This window comes from Mastomys coucha, unplaced genomic scaffold (assembly GCF_008632895.1).
Source record: "Mastomys coucha isolate ucsf_1 unplaced genomic scaffold, UCSF_Mcou_1 pScaffold21, whole genome shotgun sequence".
NCBI lineage: Eukaryota > Metazoa > Chordata > Mammalia > Rodentia > Muridae > Mastomys > Mastomys coucha.
Window position 1 is genome coordinate 31,896,625 of NW_022196904.1, and position 19,704 is coordinate 31,916,328.

The window sequence follows — 19,704 nt, forward strand, 5'->3', positions numbered from 1 at the left end:
AAAAGGAGGAATGGAGTGAAGAGAATAACTTCCCAAGTGTGAATCACACTTCCTCTTCGGAGCATATAGTAACTATCCACACTGTACCAATGACTATATGCAATATTTTCCTGTAAGCTTCATGATATCCTTAAAACATTTACTTCCCAGGTAAGGAAAAATGTTAAGAAACTCCCCAAAACTATGCAACAGCATCTCTGCCAAATTTTGTGGAATCAGGAGGCCAGTCTGAGCATGAGTATATTTAACAAAGAAAAGGCCTTTAAATTCAGGTACTAATGTTGATACCTGGTGCCAGGGACTGTATCCTGAGATCTAGGATAATCATGATGCAGCTAGCCACATTAGCCTTGGGCTTATAAATGCAAAACCCACAAGATTACATGTATTCTGCCTGCTTGTAGCCAGGGACTTACTTTAGGATTTATACTTGCACCTGTCCTAGTGATCATTTTGAGCAAAATAAAGAAGCTAGATTACAAAAGCAGAAATAATGGTTAGCCTTGCAAGTACAGCAGCTACATTTTATAATATCAGTCAATTTAAAGAATAGTCTTCAACATCTTGGGGATCTTGGGGAAAGGAGAAGTGAGCTACTAGGGTACAGCTTGTACAAGCTAGGAGTTTGCATGCTAAGGACATTTTTGTTTGTCTCTCAAGCATAGTAAGTTTAAACTTTAAACACAGTGTTAGCTATCAGAGTGTAAAGTGACATTTGTGGGAGGTGACCAAGATCCTGAGGCCTGAGATCCTACTGCTAGCCTTTCCCTGCATGTCACATTGCTACAAGCAGATCACACCTCTGACACCAAAGCCTGGAACATGCCCTCCTCTTTCACTCTTCAGCCACTCACCAGTGAACTATAGAAGCACCTCAGGCCAGGCTAATGGACTTCTAGGTGGCTCTGGGCACAGTTAGGGTCATTTCACATGCAGGGACTGCAGTACATTCACCACTCCACAAGACAAAGCTGGCCTGATGAGCACAAACACAAACAGGTTCATGTAGAAGACCCACTGCAGGGCAAGACAGACCCAGCCAGAAACCTCAGATGCAAGGAGTCACAGGGCCTGTGACATCACAGAAACTTAATTTGGGATGAGATGAAGCTAGATAGCCACTGCACTCAAGGCAGGGCTATGAACTCACAATAGAGACAGGATCGTGGTTGGGGGAGGAGTTGAAATGGGCAAGGTCATGGCCAAGACAGGATCAGAAGAGCAGGGCTGGGGAGAAGGGGTGGCCGAGAAGAAAGTAGGGTCAGGAGAGGAGGTGGGTGGAGGATGGGAAGGGCTTATCTAAGTGCAGGTTTGATGATTACCAGCCTGGGGAAAAAACATAGGCAGGAAGAAATGCATTATGGCCAAGAATCTTTAAGTTAGGGTCAAACGTTCGTTCATCAATGGAGACATAGGTATAAAAAAGATATAGCAATTTATTTTTATCTTTTTATTCTTTTAAAATATTTATTTATTTTATGTGCATATGTGTGTGTCCAAGTGTATGTATGTACAGGACATACATACAGGAGCCCACAGAGATCAGAAGAGGAATTGGATCTTCTGGAAATTGAGTTATAGGTGGTTGTGAGCCACCATGTTGGTGCTAGAAACTAAATTCAGTTTTTCTAAAAGGACAGCCAAGTGCTAATAATCTCTGAGTCTTCTCTCCAGCATACATTATAACAATTTAAGTAGGGATAATGATAGTTCCAATGGTCTATATGTCACTAGATAGCAGTTATGATGGGCTTGCCATGATTTTTGACCATCATATTACAACAGCATAAGGACAAAGACCTTTATGCAAAGCTTGCTGATAAAGATGGCTTATGATTAAGGATATACTATGTATTGGGTTGTATGGTTTCCTGTATAGCTCATTTGTAATCCAAGATCCATATGAAGGAATAGCTATTGTAATAAACCAGTGACTAGTAGGGTTAATCTTCTATCTTGTGCTTATGTGGATGGCTAGCAAGTCTAAAGTAATCACCCAGTCTTGTGTTCTGGTCCAGGGGGTTTCCTCCAGTGAGATTCTATGGGCTCCAACAGATAACTTCTAAACAAATGCTAACTTTTAATGTCTATTTTGGTGCTGAATATGCCAAAAGACGGTACCAGTTTGGGTCTAATATAGGTATAATCTCTCTTACATTTGTTAAATTTCTCCAAGGGGGAGTGTGTCTTAAAATCAAAGTTATCAGCAGACAAGTGAATGTGATGTTATTTAATAATATGTATTTTCAAAAAATAGGCATTTAACATCCATACAGATATTCTACTCCCCACTACACTGAGAACTGACTTTTGTTCTTCATAAGTGAGCTTAAAAGTGAGTTAATTTAGGTCTGCTGAAGAGCTCAGTAAATGGGTAAGACTACAAAATAGTAATATTGAGTAAGGTAACCCAGACCAAGAAAGATAAGCATTGCATGTTCTCTCACTTGTGACTTCTAGCTCCAAATCTTCAAATCTCAGTAATATAACCTTGAGTAACAGAAACCCAGAAAGGAACAAGAAGCAATGAGGCAGGCAGGGGCAATGAGTTCAAGAGACGGAGATGGAGATGGCAGGATTTGTATCTCATGTGAAGGGGAAATAGGAAAATGGCCGCTCACCCCTTTAATTGGAGCAAGGAGAAGGAGGGCAATACAGAAGGAGATGAAAGAAGGATAAATAACACTAAGAGTAAAAAAAAAAAAAAAAACACTAAGGGTGTTTAAAAGCATATAAGATCATTATTTTATATTTACCTAAGATACATATACGTATATATGCATGCATATATATGTGTGTGTGTGTGTGTGTGTGTGTGTGTGTGTGTGTAATTTCAAATGAAATTATGCCACTTGGGATGATAATGCTTCCCCAAAAAAGCCATAAGTCATCTAACAAACACCCCAGTACCAGATAAGATTCCTTTCAAATTGTTAGTCAGCAGAATCCAAGAAGTTGCCAAGAAATATAGGCTATTACTGTTGCCCTCGATTGATTTACAGAAGTTGAAAGCAAGACCGTACTGCTAAAGTCACCATGAACAGCATGGCTGCCTAAACAAGATCTGAACTAATAACAACACCAACTTACGTGCCAACACAGATGGGAGAAATCACATGATCCCTCCATCCCCAGATGAAGAGCTATAGGAATAAAACACTATAGAGAGGGAGAATTGGTCTTCTGCAGGAATGAGTTCCATAATTGGTTACTCAATACTTAGTGGTTAGCTACTAAACATAAACATAACATAAAGCAGCACTCAACAGAACCAGCAGGTTGTATTTATATATTTATTGATTTACATATAAATATGAAACAACAAAAATTTTTTTATAAGAAGCCATGAGTTGGATAGGGACAAGAGAAATAGGAGAGGATAGAGGAAGGAGAGGGAGAGAAGAAATGATGTAATTGTATTTTAATTTAAAATACAATTAAAAAGCATAATAAAACCATTCTTTTGATAAGTTATTTTTGTACTTGGTATAATTATCTTTGTGTTATAATGCACTTTAATATATTTTGATAAAGAAGAAAAGCTTTATTTAACTGCCTAATACAATTAATGGAAATGCTAGCAGTGTATCTACAAACAAATAAAAGCAAAAGTCTATCCATGAAACTAAAAAAAAAAAAAGTAAGTTCAAAAACAATTCTTTCTTTTTAAGAACACTACATTCAGGAATTTTTGCTCAAGTAATGAAATGTTGACTATGATTTCTAATCTACTTTCATTATTGAACATGTTTTGCTTTTGATTTGTCTCAGATGGTCACGGGGTGGGCAAGTGTGTTGGGGATATAGATAGAACTGCTTGGCAATGCTCGATGCTGTGCCCACTGGGCAAGTGTGCTGGGGTATCGATAGAACTGCTTGGCAATGCTCGATACTGTGCCCACTGGGTGGGCATCACACTAGTGTGCTTTCTTTTTGTTTTCTTACATCACCTATCATTGAATTCATGATCTACACATGATAAAAGGTATTTATAGTAAATACTATGCTATTTTCTGCTCTGGAACTCTCTTCTCCTCTTCCCCTTTGTTTCTTTGCTACTGTGTGTGTGTGTGTATGTGTGTGTGTGTGTGTGTGTCTATATATATGTTTGTGTGTGCAATATATATTTCTAATGACATAAAATAGTGCATAAATCAATAAAAGATACTTTTATTTTGATTTCAAAATAATGAGTTAATTTCAATGTGTGTGCAAATATACATACAGGCAGTGGGATGTTGATATGACCACTGTGGAAGCCACTGCTTGGTACTCTGGATGGACCTGTGACCTGTACAACTTTCTGAAACTCTGTGCCTCCATTTCCTCATCTATAAGCCTGCGGCAGTAATAATAGTGCACACCTTACAAAATTCCTGGGAGAAGAAAATATCCTTATGTGTGCAGAGACTCTTTGAGGAGGTCTAACAGAGTAGCAACAGGTGAGGGGAGGCTAGCAACGCTGCCTTCTCTGAAGCCCCTGCTCACTCATTTCAGTTACTCTCTAGGGACAGTTTACACACAGTACATTTTCCCTTATGACTCTCTTCAGTGCTCAGGTCTGATCATCCCAGAGACTGTTATGCTGCCATACTGAGTGCTGCTCCCTCAGGAGCCACCTGACTTCTCTTAACACACAGCTAGAACTGATCTTACCCTAGCAGCAACAGAATAAACAGACCACCAGAGCATGGATCACCACAATGCACAATTTGAGGGAAGTAATTCAATTTACAGGCTCATGCTGAGAGTGACAGAGTAGGTAGAAAAGGAAGGGACAAATGAATGCCCCTTCCCAAGGTCCTTATGACCTCCCAGTGGGCTAAGCAGAGAAGGCGTGATTCTTTCCCCACTCCCTGAGTTCAATTCCCTAGCTATGCTCTCAGGCCAGTTCTGTAAGCTGTGTATGCCAGTCTTTCTTCTATAATATGGGAGTAACAGCTACCGCAAAATTATCTTAATGATTAAATGGACTAAAAGAAAAAAAGAAAAAGCCAGATGTGGTGGGGAACACCTGCAATCTCATCACTTCCATAGTAGTGGCAGGAAGCTTTGGTGTCCAGGGAGTCTGTGTGTTCAGTATGGACACACAGAGAAGACATATCTCAAAAACTAAACAAGCTGAGTACTCCCCTTCCTACACCAACCAGCATGCCTGCCTGAAGCTATGCCTTTGGGCTCTGATGGGTTCTTATTCTTCTGCAAACATAAGCCAAAATAAACCCCTCCATAGATAGATGGATGGATGGATGGTGTGATGGCTATTCCTGGTTGTCAACCTGACTATATCTGCAGTGAATTACAATCAAGACTTGGAAGGCTCAGCTGTGATCTAGATCTTGAGGTTGGGAGATACAAGTTTTTGACCTGGATCTTTTTTTTTTTTTTTGAGACAGGGTTTCTCTGTGTAGCCCTGGCTGTTCTGGAACTCACTCTGTAGACCAGGCTGGCCTTGAACTCAGCTTAGCATGGGGTTCTTGAGGCATAGTGGCTATAAATCCCAGGAGACTAAGGCAAAGAGATCTGAGTTCAAGGTCAGTCTGGGACAAAACAAGTCCAGATCTAGGTGTGGTGGTATACACCTTTATTCTAGGTCGCATCTTCTGCTGGAGACCTACATACAGACATCAGAAAAAGGAAGATTTGCTCTTCTTCACCTGATTGTATTTACTTACCAGCACATCTGTTGGAATCTACTAGTCTTGTGGGACTAAGCAACTACTAGATCTTTGGAATTCCCATTCACAGCTGGCCATTATTGGGGAGTTGGACTACAGACTATATGTCATCATAACAAATTCCCTTACTATATAGAGACTATCCATAAGTTCTGTGACTCTAGAGAACCCTGACTAATACAGATAGATAGATAGATAGATAGATAGATAGATAGATAGATAGATAGATAGATAGATAGATAGATATTAATCAATACATACTGTTTGCCACACAGCAAGTGCTGTGTACATGTCCTCATTTTCATAAAGAGACATAAAGATAATCACCAACACACATTTCTGGTAGGTGAAAGCACATATTTGACTGGGTTCTAGTCTAGTCATATCAGGAAGCATTAGTGCTGAATACCTGTCCTTTAGTGGGGAAAGAGCTATTGTCTAGGAGCAGTAAGCATCCTATACTGGTGACCATACCTCCCTCAGCAGTTATTTGCTTCTTCTTCTTTTTTCTTTCCTTTTAAATAGGTTCTTTCTCACCCTAACCAAAGTTTTCCCTCCCTCAACTCTTCCTTTATCAAACTAACCTCCCCTTTCCCTTAAATCTATTCTCAAACATGCCCACCCTCCCAGGAGCAATCTGGATTCATGAATGAAACACACATACAAACACCAGTTAATTTTTGACATGCCATGACTGGCTAAAAGGCTGGGCACTCCAAAACTTTCCCTTAACAACAAATTCTCCCCTCCCCCTCAAGTACTGCTGAGCCGCTTAAACCTTCTCCTGCTACCCCAGGGCCAATCAGGGAAGTGGCCAGTGACCATTTGCCTGAATTCTTACATGGCTGGTTGGCTTTCTCTCCTGCACCTCTCATGTCCCATCCTTCTCCATGGAGTCGTGGTGATTCCCTGTCTTCCTTTCTCCCAGTACCTAGCCCTGATAAAACTAAAGGTCCTGCCTCAGTCTGTCTGCCCAGCCTTTGGCCGTTGACTCTTTATTGATCTATCAAAAAAAATTTGAGGACAAGAACCTTCAATGGTTTGGATATGTAGATTCCTGATTTGGGGGATTGGATTAGTTCAAAGCAATGGAACCAATCCCCAACAGAAAGGAGCAGGACAAAAGAAGATACAATAAAACAAGTCAGAAGGTCTTGTATAGAGGCTGGACAAGGCAAACCAATAAGAGCAAATGAGTCCCAAGAACAGGCAAAAGAATAAGAGATACATAAGCTTCCACAGTTAGGACTTTCACGAGAATTGCAAGCTAACAGCCATGATATGTGGGCCAGTTCTGCTTCTACCTTCATGATATTCAGGCACTGCCAATGCATCACTGGAATGAAAAGAATGGAGTTTGTCCAGGTGGGTGGGCTCACAGGAACTGGTTTGTCCTGTCAGAGAGGGCTATTGGGGTAAAGAAGGGGAGAAGCCTCCTCCAAGATGGTTTTCAGTGTTACACCTCTCTTTATTCTTGGTAATAAAAGACTATATAAACCTTTGGGGGTGAATGTATATTATGGGTTGGTACCAAAGTGCTGGGAATGCTCATTTGCATGAGGAAGAATTCCAGGTGCTTGCTGGACATCTCCTTATAGGAAGAGAGGAAGTTAATTACATAGCTTTTAATTTGACTATCAGACAATGTAACTACTACAATGATGATGGAGGTGAGGGTTGTAGAGAGCTATGTGTACTAGAGCATGCAGGCCCAGAACAAGGAGTGAACGACCCTTAATCCTGAGGGTTTCAAGATGAGATTTTTAAGGTTTAGACACATCTTGATCTCAACTTTACTCTTGGTTACACTTCTCCCACAATAACATATATGCAGAAGACCTGGTGCCATGCAGACCCTGCACTTACTACTTCAGTCCCTTTGAGCCCCGCTTAGTTGATTCACTGGGCCATGTTCTCCTAGTACCCTCCATCCCATCTGATTCCTACAATCTTTCTTCCCCTTCTCTTCTCAGGGTTCCAAAATCTCTGAGGGGAGGTACTTGATGGAAAGGACCTGATGGAGACCACCAATTTAGACTCTCTCCCTGCATAATGTCTCACTGTGGGTCTCTGTACCAGCTCCAATCTGCTGACAGAGGAAGTATTCTGTTGGTGAAGCTTGATTCTGTGTTTCCTGTTCCAATTTCTAAGTTTTCATTTCCAGAATTCCCTCAGCTAGTGTTTTCTTTACTGTTCCTATTTCTATTTTTGGGTCTTAAATAGTTTTGTCTCCCTCAGTTGTTTGTGTTTTCCTGGAATTTTTCAATGGGACTTACTCATTTTCTCTCTAAGGACCTCTATCATTGTCACATACTTTTAAGGAATTTTCCTTATGTTCAGCTATGGTGGAATATTCAGGATCTGCTGGGGTAAGATAGCTGGGCTCTAGTGGTGACATTTGCCTTGGCTGTTATTGTGTTCTTAGATTGATATCTAGGCATTTGGGTTTGGGGAGATTATATGTCTAAGTGCTGATTACTGGGTTTGTACTTGCTGGGTAGGAGTGTTTGTTTGTTTGGTTGGTTTGGTTTGTTTGTTTTCGTTTGTTTGTTTGTTTGTTTGTTAGCTGGCTGGTTGGTTGGTTGGTTGGTTGGTTGGTTGGTTGGTTTCTTTTACTTCTCTGGATTTTCAGAGAGTTTATTAGCTGTTTTACTGGTCTGTTTGGCTGGTGTGCTCATGAGAATCCTTGCTGCTGTTGAGGGATGGGGGATAGGAAGGTCAGGGTGAGGTCTGAGGGATCAACAGGAGCCATGGACAACATGGAGGGGAAGCCACCCCTGGTGTTCTGTTGCGGTGCTAGGGTGACCTGCACTGGGTCTGGGGTAAGACAGAGAGTGGAAAGGGTAAGCAGGCAGCCTACCTAATTGTTTGCTAAGTTTGGTCTATGGTTGAACATTGTTGTCTGCCCCAGTTGGGGGCTGGGACAGAGCAATGGAGTCAGAAGGGAAAGGCAGCAGGGACTATTAGCTTTTAACAGAAGGGTCTTTTAGTAATCATGTCTTAGTTTTCTTTTCCCTTGAAAGCTAAGGATTCAGACAACCAGATTACCAATTTTCTACATTAGTTTTGCTTTTTGCTCACTGCACAGGTGAGCAACCTCTTGGTTTCAGATACCTCATATTGATGGGAGGATTGAAAGTTACAAAGCTTGTAAAATACCCACCTCTGCATTTGTTGTACTACAATAACTTAATAAATATTTACTATAAGTTTTGCATAGTTAGAGGGGAAAAGAGACATAGGCCTGGTAATATAAGCACTTGGCAAGCCACTCCATACGTTGTCTAGAAGCCTCTGAGGCAAACATATTTGTAAACAAAAGCAAAGATGAGGCAGGAGCAGGAGAATTTCTGTAAATCAATGAAAATTTATTTAAATCAGAAGCCAGGGTTCACAGACTGGAGACCCAATCTTTCTCCTTTCCTGTCCTTATAGACATGTGAACAATTGGCCTACATGATGCATCAAACCTCAGAATTAGTTGGCAACATTTACAAAGTGTGATATCAACACAGAAATGGCATATGAATGTGGCAGATAAATAGGCCTGGTGCTGTTGGTGTTTTGTCAACTTGACATAGTCTTCTGGGAAAATGGAAGCTCAATTTGGAAAGTATTTTCATCACACTGGGCTGTAGGCAGTCTTTGTGGTGGAACATTTTCTAGATTAATGACTATTGTGAGAAGACCCAGCCCATTCTGGGTGATGCTACCCCTGGGCAGGTGGTGTTGAGTTATACAAAAAAGCAGGGCTGTCAAACAATGGAGAGGAAGGCAGTAGAAAGTGACCCTCCAGGAGCTCTAATTTGGTTCCTGCCTCCAATGTCCTCCTTTGATTTCCTGTCTTGACTTTCCTTTCATAGAGGGTAGGGGTCTTACTAGAATTCATTTTCCTCTGCCAGTTAAAAAACTGAAAGACTATCTCTGACTCTTTTGACTGCACTTGAGATTTTGTTTCCTCCTATTGGGTTCCTCACCCAACTCCAACTTGAGGGCACTTGTCTTTGTTCATGTATCTTGCTTCATCCCATCTGGAGGCCTGTTTTTTTTTTTTCTGAAGGGAGGGGAGTAGATCTGGAGAAGACAGAAGGTTCAGGATGGAGGACCTAGGAGGAGTGGAGGGAAGAGATTCTGTGGTTGGGATGTATTGTATAAGAAAGAAATTCTGTTTTCAATTAAAAAAAATCAAAAGGCAAGACAAATCTGAAGTGCAACAAGTAGCAGCAGAAAGATCTGATGCACCTCAGAGAGGATCCACAACTGGAGGAAGGTGTTTGTTGGGATGAGAAAACATGCACACAGCAGGCACAGAGAAAAAGCAGACCTAGACCTTTTTCAGCTTGTCCACCCTTAGGAGGCCTGCTGGGTGGGAGACAAAAGACTACAAGGCCTTTGTTTTAAGATGTCAGGCTTTTTTTGTCTCAAAAAAGAGAGTGAGGAAGAAACTGGCCACACTGGAAACTCACACCTTGATTAGCTAGCAATGGCCCCTCTCCCTATCTGTCTGCCTAGCAGAGTCTATCTAACTCCTGGCCTCTCAGCTTCATGATAAACTGTAAGCTATAAACTGAAATAGACACTTCCCTCTCTGGGTTACTTTTAATCGCAGTGTTTATCACAATAATTGACAGCAAACTAAGACTGTCTTTTCCTCTAGTACCTCCTAGGCCCTGGAACCTGGGACCTTGTCTGTTGTTACTTTGGCGGCAAAGAGGCCCTGTAAACATGATTAAGAGCTTGAGACAGAAGATCACCCTGAATTGTCCTATAAGCCCATGTATCATAGGATTATCACAAAATAAAAGAAGTAGGAATTCAGAGAGGAGAAAGATGCTAAGCTGTAGGTTTTAAACACTTTTGGAGGAGACAATGAGATGGCTCAGTGGGAAAAAACTCTGGACACCAAGCCTGATGACCTGAATTCAATCCCCAGGACCCACATGACAGAAAGAGAGAACAAATTCCTGGCAGTTGTCGTCTGACCTGGATGAGAATGCATGAGTGTATGCCTGCATACACATCCAAATAAGTCAACATAACTTGAAATAGATGAACATTTGGAGCAAGAGGTTCTAGACTATGGAATGTAAAATGCTAGGTCTAGAAAGGTTAGAAACAACGGTTCCACTCTGGCTGCCAGCAGAAACCCAGCCCTGCAGACACATCTCAGGTTTTGACCACCACAACTGTAAAATAATTAGCTTGTGCTGTTCTAACCATAGTCTATTATATAGCAGTGGCATGAAACTAACACACGTTTGGTTTTTCTTTAAAGTTGGAGATCTGGTCACACTAAGCCTGGGTCCTCACCCCCTACTCCCATCCCTAAAAAAGACACAGGGTGTCATTAGTCAAGGAAGATGCTTGTGTGCAAGTCTGAGTCCTTTCCTTTCCCACTGTGGCCATTTCACTCAGTCATTCCTGCCTACCCACTGAGGCTTCTCAATGTGGGCCCTCAGGCTGGCATTGTTCTTTGAGAAAGCTTGACATACTTCCCAAAATAGGAAAATACCAACTGGCAAATGGACTGTCTTGGCCCCAATATTATAAGGTGTATTCTGAGAAGCTTCCACCTAGCCGATGGGTGTGGGTAGAGCAGAGAGTTCTATAGGCATGGCAAAGATTCTCCACTGTTTGTCCCCTTATTGGTAACTTGGCATTTCATGTCTGTGGGCCTGGATAATGTTCAAAGCCTGTGAGGCCCACCCTGGGAGACATTCATCCTTAGCCATTTTCATGTCACCTTGAGCCTACACAGAATGGCAACTGCCTCCCTGCGATGGGGCCCCATGCCTGTCTGCTGTTTCCACACCATTACCCAGGGAAATGCCTGGCTTCCCATCTCCAGTCCCCAGCTATGTGACAGCTTCAGCTTCCCCCACTCAGCCCACGTCCCTCGCTTGAGCAGTGAGACGTGAAGACTGACAGCCGCTCAAGAACGGCACAGACTGTTCCCAATTTAAGCCATTTAAAATGCATTTCTGTTCCATAAGCTCCATTTCTGTGATTCTGTGCCCCTACCTCTTTGAAACATGGTAACCCTAGGGAGGAGAAGAAATTATCCAGGGAGGAGGAGTTCAGATGTGCTAATATTTTAATCACCCCTTCCTTTAACGCATTAGTCACATTCATTAAGTATGATTAATTTGTGGGCTTTGTTGAAAATCATATCAGTTTCCCCTATCAGCCACACATCTATCTCTTGCCAAGGAAGCTATAGCAGGAGCACCACAAACTCCCCCATTTTTAACACCTAAATTGCATTATGTGTCCCCTGAAAAACTCCTCCAATTAATTGAGCTCATCTGTGCAGAACACTTGCTAGGAGCCTGGGCTCCTGAGTCAGGCTGAATCTGTTTAAAGCAAACTCCACCACTTGCTGCACAAGTCACTCGGGTATGTCACTGAAGTCCCAGTTTCTTCATTTGGAAATATGGAATTCTTCTTTCATTCAATAGGCTCATGTATAGTGACTTCTTTAGGCAACATGTTTGCCTATTCTTGGAGATAAATCAATATGTACAATGACAAATGGGTGTAGCATTGGCCTTGCCATTATAGCTGAGAAAGGTGAATGGGGAAAATATATAACATACCCAAGGGTGATATAGCCTCTAGAGAGCCTCTCCCTCTTCCCCCCAAAAAACAGGGTACAGGCAAGGAATTCCTGGGTTGGCATGAAGTGATGTCACCTAAAAGGAACTCAAAAATCACCCAACTTTCAACCATTTTTTTGGTTTTCATATAAGAAGCCTGTGTGGCCTGGGAGAAATTTACAACATGTATTTGTTCATCAAATAAAAGTTAAGCAGCCTTGAGGTGACAGATCATCGCTACAGGCTGGGAACTTGGGCATTACCTGGAACTCAGGTTCCATGTGTTGACTTCCTAGCACTAAGATAGAAGTACTCACTAAACATCTCACTGTGAAGATAGAGACTGTAAGGCAAAGGAGCCCATAGTGATGAGCAGAGGAGGTACTAGGATGAGAAAATTGTTGCTCTGTCTCAAAGGCTTAACCAGCCTTCAAGTCAATTCTGTTACTCTGGGAATTATGTTTCAATACGTGTTTCAAATCATAGTTCCTGCAGCACTGGAACATGAGAAAGAAAAGCAAAAAGATGCATATATCACCTAGGACCTGTGCAGCACCTACACAGGCAGCCACAAGCCATCACTTCCCTGTCAGAACAAAGCCCAGGTAACGCAAGTGGAAATTAAACTTCACGGTGACTCACCAGCGCTGGCTGCTGGGACTAGCAGTTTCTAGGTTATTAGTACTGATTTCAAAGGTAATAGACTTGGGAGAAGCAGATTGCAAAGTGTTTAGTGTGTAATTCATTGCCCTAGGTAATAATGATGGCAGTGTCCATGTGTCTAGCCAAAAACCCTTTCATCCTTAAATCCTACGAACAATTTGCTAAGCATCCTAGGAATAAATTAACTTGTAAACGACGTGTGAGGAGTATGAAAGTTAAACTGCAATTTTAAAGAACCACATGAGTTCACCTACTGACTCTGTAATCCCAGTCATGTATTTTCCTGAGAATCTTCTTTCATAAAAAAGGACCTCAGTATGGCATGTGGCACCTCATGACAGAATGCAATGTCCAACTTACAACATCCTAAAACATGCCCAAATTGGATGCAACTTGCCTTCTTACTTGAGGCTGCGTTCATTAAACCAGGTATCCTATAACAAGGTGTGCTGGTTAATCAATTATCTGGTTATCAAAGGAAAGTATGGTCATAATCGATACAATTGCCTCAAAGCTCTGAAGTTGAAATTTGCACACTAAAATATAACTAAATAGTATCAAGGATTGGCTGTTTTAATTACAAGGAATGATTAATTGATCATTCAGAAAGTATTGATCTACAACTTATTTAATTCTTTGCAATTAAATTTGTTCAATTCCAGTCTGAATAACTGATGGTTTGCCTTGTTGATGCTAGAGCTAGAGGGATGGGGACTGTGAAAGGCAAGAGGCTGAAAAGGGTCTGAGGACTTTGCACACAGGCTGAAACTTCCCATCCCACCACCCTAGGCCTCTGAGAGTCCTCTGATGTTTGTCTGTGGGCTGAGGTCCCACACAAGCTCTGTGTCCTCCATTCATACTCCCTTATTTTCTGTCTCCTAGATCAGTTTTCTCACATTCAAAAGGTACTTACAAGGTGTTTAAAGCAAACAAGAAGAGGGACATTCCACATGGTCTCTGGCGAAGCTGATGTGTGCCAATTAGTATTTCTCTCTATCATTTGTTATTCCCTATGCCCCTCCTCTGCACTCCTGGAGGATGAATCATTGATGCTCTCATTCAGGGTCTGGCACTCTTGCATTCTCCTCTATTTTCTCCACTAAATCAGCTCCTTAGGGTGGGGATAGACTCTTGTATCCTTTTGTTTCCTCCATACCAGGATTGCTGTGCCCATGGTTCTGTAAGAATGGATAAGAGCTTTCTAGTTAATCCACAGTGGATACTGACAAGCCCAGAAAGAGTATACTGGTTGAAAGAACATCAGCAAATGCTATGCTGCCTCTTGGGTTCCTAAGGTAATATACTATAGCCAGTGAATACTCTGATGGGAGGTAGAACCTGACACGCAGGGAAGGCAATAGCACCAAGGCTGTGTGATGGGGTGGGACAGAAAGCAAGAGAGACATCACAGGGCTTGAAAGAAGGCAGGAGTGTCACTGCCACAGATTCAGGTGTAGGAAACATTTGGGAATTTCAGCACCAGACAGATGCATCTATAGAAGACATTTAGTCCTTTGTGAGTTCCTGCATAGAGAAGTGTTGTCCTGAATGAGCTGGAAATTGGGGTCATTCTTGAGACATCTCTTTCAGGAAACCAAGAAGAAACATCTAAAGTTGTAGGGGTTAAGTTTTGCTGTCCATATTTGATAAGCCCCAAGTCAACTTCTCCTGGAGTTTTGTTTTGTTTTGTTTTGTTTTTGTTTTTTGTTTGTTTGTCTTTTTGTCTTATAATCAGGCCAAATACTCAACCACACATGAACTTATACATTTGTGGAAGGACAACTGAGATGCAAGAGGACATGGCTGACTTACTGGTGGCACAGGCCACAAGGAGGTCTGGACTTTGGCTATGGTAGGTGGAGCCTGGAGATAACAGAGTTGTTCTCAGAGCTTTGTCTTATTTAGAAGTGAGAGCTGGGGCTGCAGAGATGACTCAGCTGTTAAGAGCACTGACTGCTCTTCCAAAGGTCCTGAGTTCAATTCCCAGCAACCACATGGTGGCTCACAACCATCTGTAATGGGATCTGATGCCCTCTTCAGGTGTGTCTGAAAATAGTTACAGTGTGCTCATATAAATAAAATAAATCTTTTCTTAAAAAGTATTTTTAAAAAAAATAGAAGTGAGAGCTACTCTCCAGCTGTCTTAGCAGGCCCCACAGATTCTTTAGATGATCAAAGATGAAGTTTTACAATTTGCATTCACAGCTTAAAGTCTTTGACCTAGTCATTCCTATTGTAAGGATGTATTGTTTGACACGAATCACCAGACAAGTGTATGGAAATAAATGTTCAAAAATGCCCATAACAGTAATGTTTAGCATGGGGAAAATGTCTACCATGTAGATACTGTTAGATTTTAGTGTATTCATAAGATGCCGTTGTCATTTAAAATTATAACATTGAATGACATGGTCAATGTTTTTTTTAAGGTTTTCTTGCATTTTATTTATTTATATTATATGCACTTGCACAAGTATCTATGCAAATGTGTGCATGCCACAATACTTGTATGGAGGTCAGGGGACAATTTATGGGAGTTGGATCCCTCCATCCACCATGCGGGTCCCAGGGATCAGACTTAGTATCAAGTGCCTTTCCCTGCTGAGCCATTTCACTTGCTCTGTTTTGTTTGAGGTAGAGCCTTGTTATATAGTCCAGGGTGGACCAAAATGTGAACACTTTCTGCTTTTACCTATCACATGCTGTCATTATTGACATATACCTCCATACCAGTTTGTCAAGTTTATCTTTGTGTGTGTGTGTGTGTGTTTGTAATGTCTGCTTCACAAACAAAATGGTCTGTTGAGGTGCACATAGAATGTTCACAATGATTATCTTTGCACAGTAACACTACAAACAAACACTCTACTTTCTTCTATATAGTTTTCTATGCTATCTGACATTTTTAAGATTAATTATTGTTTTTTAAATGGAACTACAAATAAATAAATAGATCTCCTTTTCAGATATGATTTTTTTAAAAGCCAGTTTTACTTGTTTCTAATTTGACACTGTAAAAAAAATAAACAGAAAAGGAGGACTATAGAGATGACTCAGTAGTTAAGAGCACTGTCTGATCTTCCAGGGTACCCAGGTTTGATTCTCAGCACTGCTGTGCTAACACACAACCATGTGTAACTCCAGTTCCAGAGGATCTGATGCCCTTTTCCTGCCACTGTGAGCACTCCACGTACATGGTATACAGATATACATTCAGGCAAAACACTAATATATATAAAATAAAAAAAAATAAATATTAAAAAAAAAAACAAAGCCGGGCAGTGGTGGCACATGCCTTTAATCCCAGCACTTGGGAGGCAGAGACAGGCAGATTTCTGAGTTTGAGGCCAGCCTGATCTACAGAGTGAGTTCCAGGACAGCCAGGGCTACACAGAGAAACCCTGTCTCAAAAAACAAAAACAAAACAAACAAACTGATGTGTTGGAACGGCGAGTCGCATCAGAACATATCACACTAGGCCCAAACAGTTCCACGTGTAAGAGGTTTAATTGAGAGGGGGTGGGGGTAGTGGCGAAGAAAGAGATGAGAGAGAAAGAGAGCAAGATGGAGGAATGTTCCCGTGTATATATTTATGGGTTGTGACGTAGTAGCCACAGGTAAAGGTGGGAGGTGAGCCCAACGGATTCTGGGAATATGGTGGATGTTGCCCTGGCGACAGGTCTGTGGACCCGCCTATACATCGACACAGGCCTTGGATGTCCTGATGCTAACACAAACAAACAAACAAACAAACAAACAAACAAACAAACAAAAAACCCACAAAAATCAAAGGAAAAAATGGGTCTCTGTACAAGGACCTGCAATTCAGAGAAAAAAGTGGCTTAGGATTCTAGCTGAGCCCTGCTGCCTTGTTGAACATTCGGTAATTTCCCACTGTGCTCTCTTGTCCCTGGGCATATTTTGTCCTCCTGGTATGCCAAGCTCAGCCTAGCCTCAGGACCCTTGCATCAGCTGTCTCTCCTATCATCTGAACATCACACAATTGGGCTCATTTTTTTAATGAGGTTCTCAGGTTAAATCTTAGCCCTCCTCAGAGCTTCCAGTGGATGATTCAAACTGGTCTTCTCACTCTCCGTAGCCCTTGTCACTCTCCATTGCTCCATCCTTTTCTTCCTTTACTGAGTTCATCACCATTTGAGTCTATGATGCATTTGTTTTAAAATCTTCAGTCTTTTGGGAAACAGCTATGAGGCTTGGGTAGTCTGTTGCAGCCAGATTAGCACTATAATGATCCTAAGCGTGACTCCTGCCCACCCCACAAACTCAAAAACAAAGACAATGCTCAAATGTTTGATTGTGAGAAACTCCATCAGAGTTCTGTTGACCATATCGCTTTTGTTCACATTGTGTCCCCACATCAGCATGCAGCTGAATAAAAAGCAAGTGAATAAATGATTAAATTACTTCTGAGCCTGGTATGTGGGAGGGCAGGAAAGGGCTGTTTCAGAAAACAATGGTCCTAGGCCACCCAGCTGAGAGAGGAATCCCTCACCCCTCAATGGGGATGGGTCAGGAATCACATCGCTCCAACACGGATGCCATTAACAGCCAGGTTTGAAGAGCAAGGTTTCCTTGCAATGCCCAGATGGGGAATGAGAATCTGTTAATTTAGTCCATAAAGCTACTTTTAAACACATGGTGAAGGCGGATAGCCCATACCCATTCACTGCACAGTGGACTTTTAGTTTTTATGACCAGGTTATCAGTGGTAGGAGTTTTCATTGAAAACATCCACATCACAACATTATCCTCGGAAGCATCCATAACCACTGTTACTTTGTCTTCTCGGAACAGTTGCTTTTCTAAACGTTCAGCCCGCTCACTGTTTGTCTTTCAGCATGAGTTATGAAGCAATTTGCATGAACACTAATGACGTGGTATCAATTCAATAGCATTATGAATTAATTAGCTACGATCCACTATAACGAATTGGGAAAACGCAACCAGGCTTTCCATCTCTTTTATTTACAGCCACTCTTGCTATGTTCCACCTTCTTGGAGAGTAAACATGGAACATGCTTGGTTCTCAAAAAGGTTAATTATCCAAGACAGGTTTATGGCACTTTCTTTCACATCTTAGACGTATGCATCTACAAATGGGAGAAAATTAATCTGTCAGATTCCCTCCTAGCTCTTATTGTCCAAAAAGTATGTAATCAATGAGCAATCAGGTGAACAAAACAGATTGAACTGTACCAGAATCCTACAACACCTCAACAGAGTTCATCAGGAGAGAACTGTGGCACAAATCTGTTCCACAACCATGATATTTTTAATTCCCTGAAGTGTTAAAAAAAAAGTATTTGATATACATACATACACACATGTATAATATGTATATATGTGTATACACACACACACACACACACACACACACACACACACACACACACACATATATATAAAATTTCAGTCTTATCTCAATGCTTTGGTTGCAATTATACATATCCCACAAAGTCCCACATACTGATGCTTGGTGCTCAGCCCGTGATGCTTTGAGAACAGTGGATCTTTAAGGAAATGAGGTTGAGTATAAGTTAGTTCATTGGGTCCACCTTAAAGGGTATATTTCAACCTAGCCTCTTCCAGACTCCTGGAGGGTAACATCTTCCCTTGCTGTCCTTTCCTCCCATGATCTTCTGAACTTTCACAGGCCCAAGGCTAATGGGCCCCAAGATCATGTATGGAACTAAAATAAAAACTTTCTTTCTTTTAAGATGATCACTTCAAGCATTTTGACCTAGTGATAGAATACTGGCTATGGTGGTTTGAATGAGAAATGCCCCTCATACATCCCAGTATTTGGACACTTGCTTCCTAGTTGGTGGTGCTGTTTGGGAAGGTTTAGGTGGTGAAATCTTGAGGAGGGATGAGAGGCAGAGCTTTGAGACTAGAAGCCTTATGCCCCACACTGCTTCTTGCTTTCATTTGATGAGGTGAATTTGCAACTTTCTGCTCATACTCCCAAGCATCCCATCATAATGAACTCTTATCTTACTGGTACCACTAACTAAAATAAACTCTCTTTTCTTTAAGGTGCCTGTGACCATGTTATTTTATTACAGCAATAGAAACAAAAAACAATATATTAAATACCACTCTTGAGAAACAAGAGACTAAGGCAGTACCAGTCACACCTGGAGTTTACAAGTTGCTATGTAGCAGTTTTTCTTCAGATAATCCCTCAGCTTTACACCTTCCTCATGGTCACTGCCTATTCCCTGTCTCAGTAGATGTTAAGACAGGACAGGAGGTACCTGTATCACTGTTGGACCTGGCAATGGACAAAGTTCTGGAACATGCAGGGAAAGCAGAATTCTAGTACCCTCTCTGTCACTCACAGACAATGCTGTTGTTAAGTAGGGAGAAAGATGAGCACTCTAAGGAAGTGAATGGATGATGGTGCCTGGAGTTGGCAGTGAGGATGTTCACATTGGCTAATTGGCAAGAGCTTGTTAAGGATTAAATATAAAATGTCTCCACAGGCTCATGTGTTTAAATGCTTGGTCCCCAGTTGAGTAGTACTATTTTAGAAGGTTCTGGAAACTTTAAAAGGTGGAACTTGGCTGTATAAAGAAGGTCACCGGGCGCAGATCCTTGGGAGCTATCTTGTGTCACAGTCTCTCCTTGTATTCCTTCTGCTTCCTTCTACCATGCACTGAGCAGCCTCTTTCTTCTCTACACATTTCTTGTATTCTGGTACGTTCTTCACCATGAGCCCAGAATTAACAGGGACCAAACTTTGT

The 19,704-nt window shown here is 41.5% G+C and overlaps 1 long non-coding RNA gene across 4 annotated transcripts in view; it reads right to left on the reverse strand.

Annotated features, from left to right (window-relative positions):
• The window catches only part of LOC116102059, a 128,111-nt gene that overhangs the window by 99,387 nt on the left and 9,020 nt on the right, over window positions 1-19,704 (reverse strand). For 2 of the 4 annotated variants that reach the window (XR_004122991.1, XR_004122989.1), the window contains one exon: window positions 13,548-14,115. This is a non-coding gene — a long non-coding RNA (uncharacterized LOC116102059). Of the gene's footprint in view, window positions 1-9,682; window positions 9,785-13,547; window positions 14,116-19,704 lie in introns of those variants that run through there. The other 2 variants (XR_004122992.1, XR_004122990.1) reach the window with 2 other exon arrangements.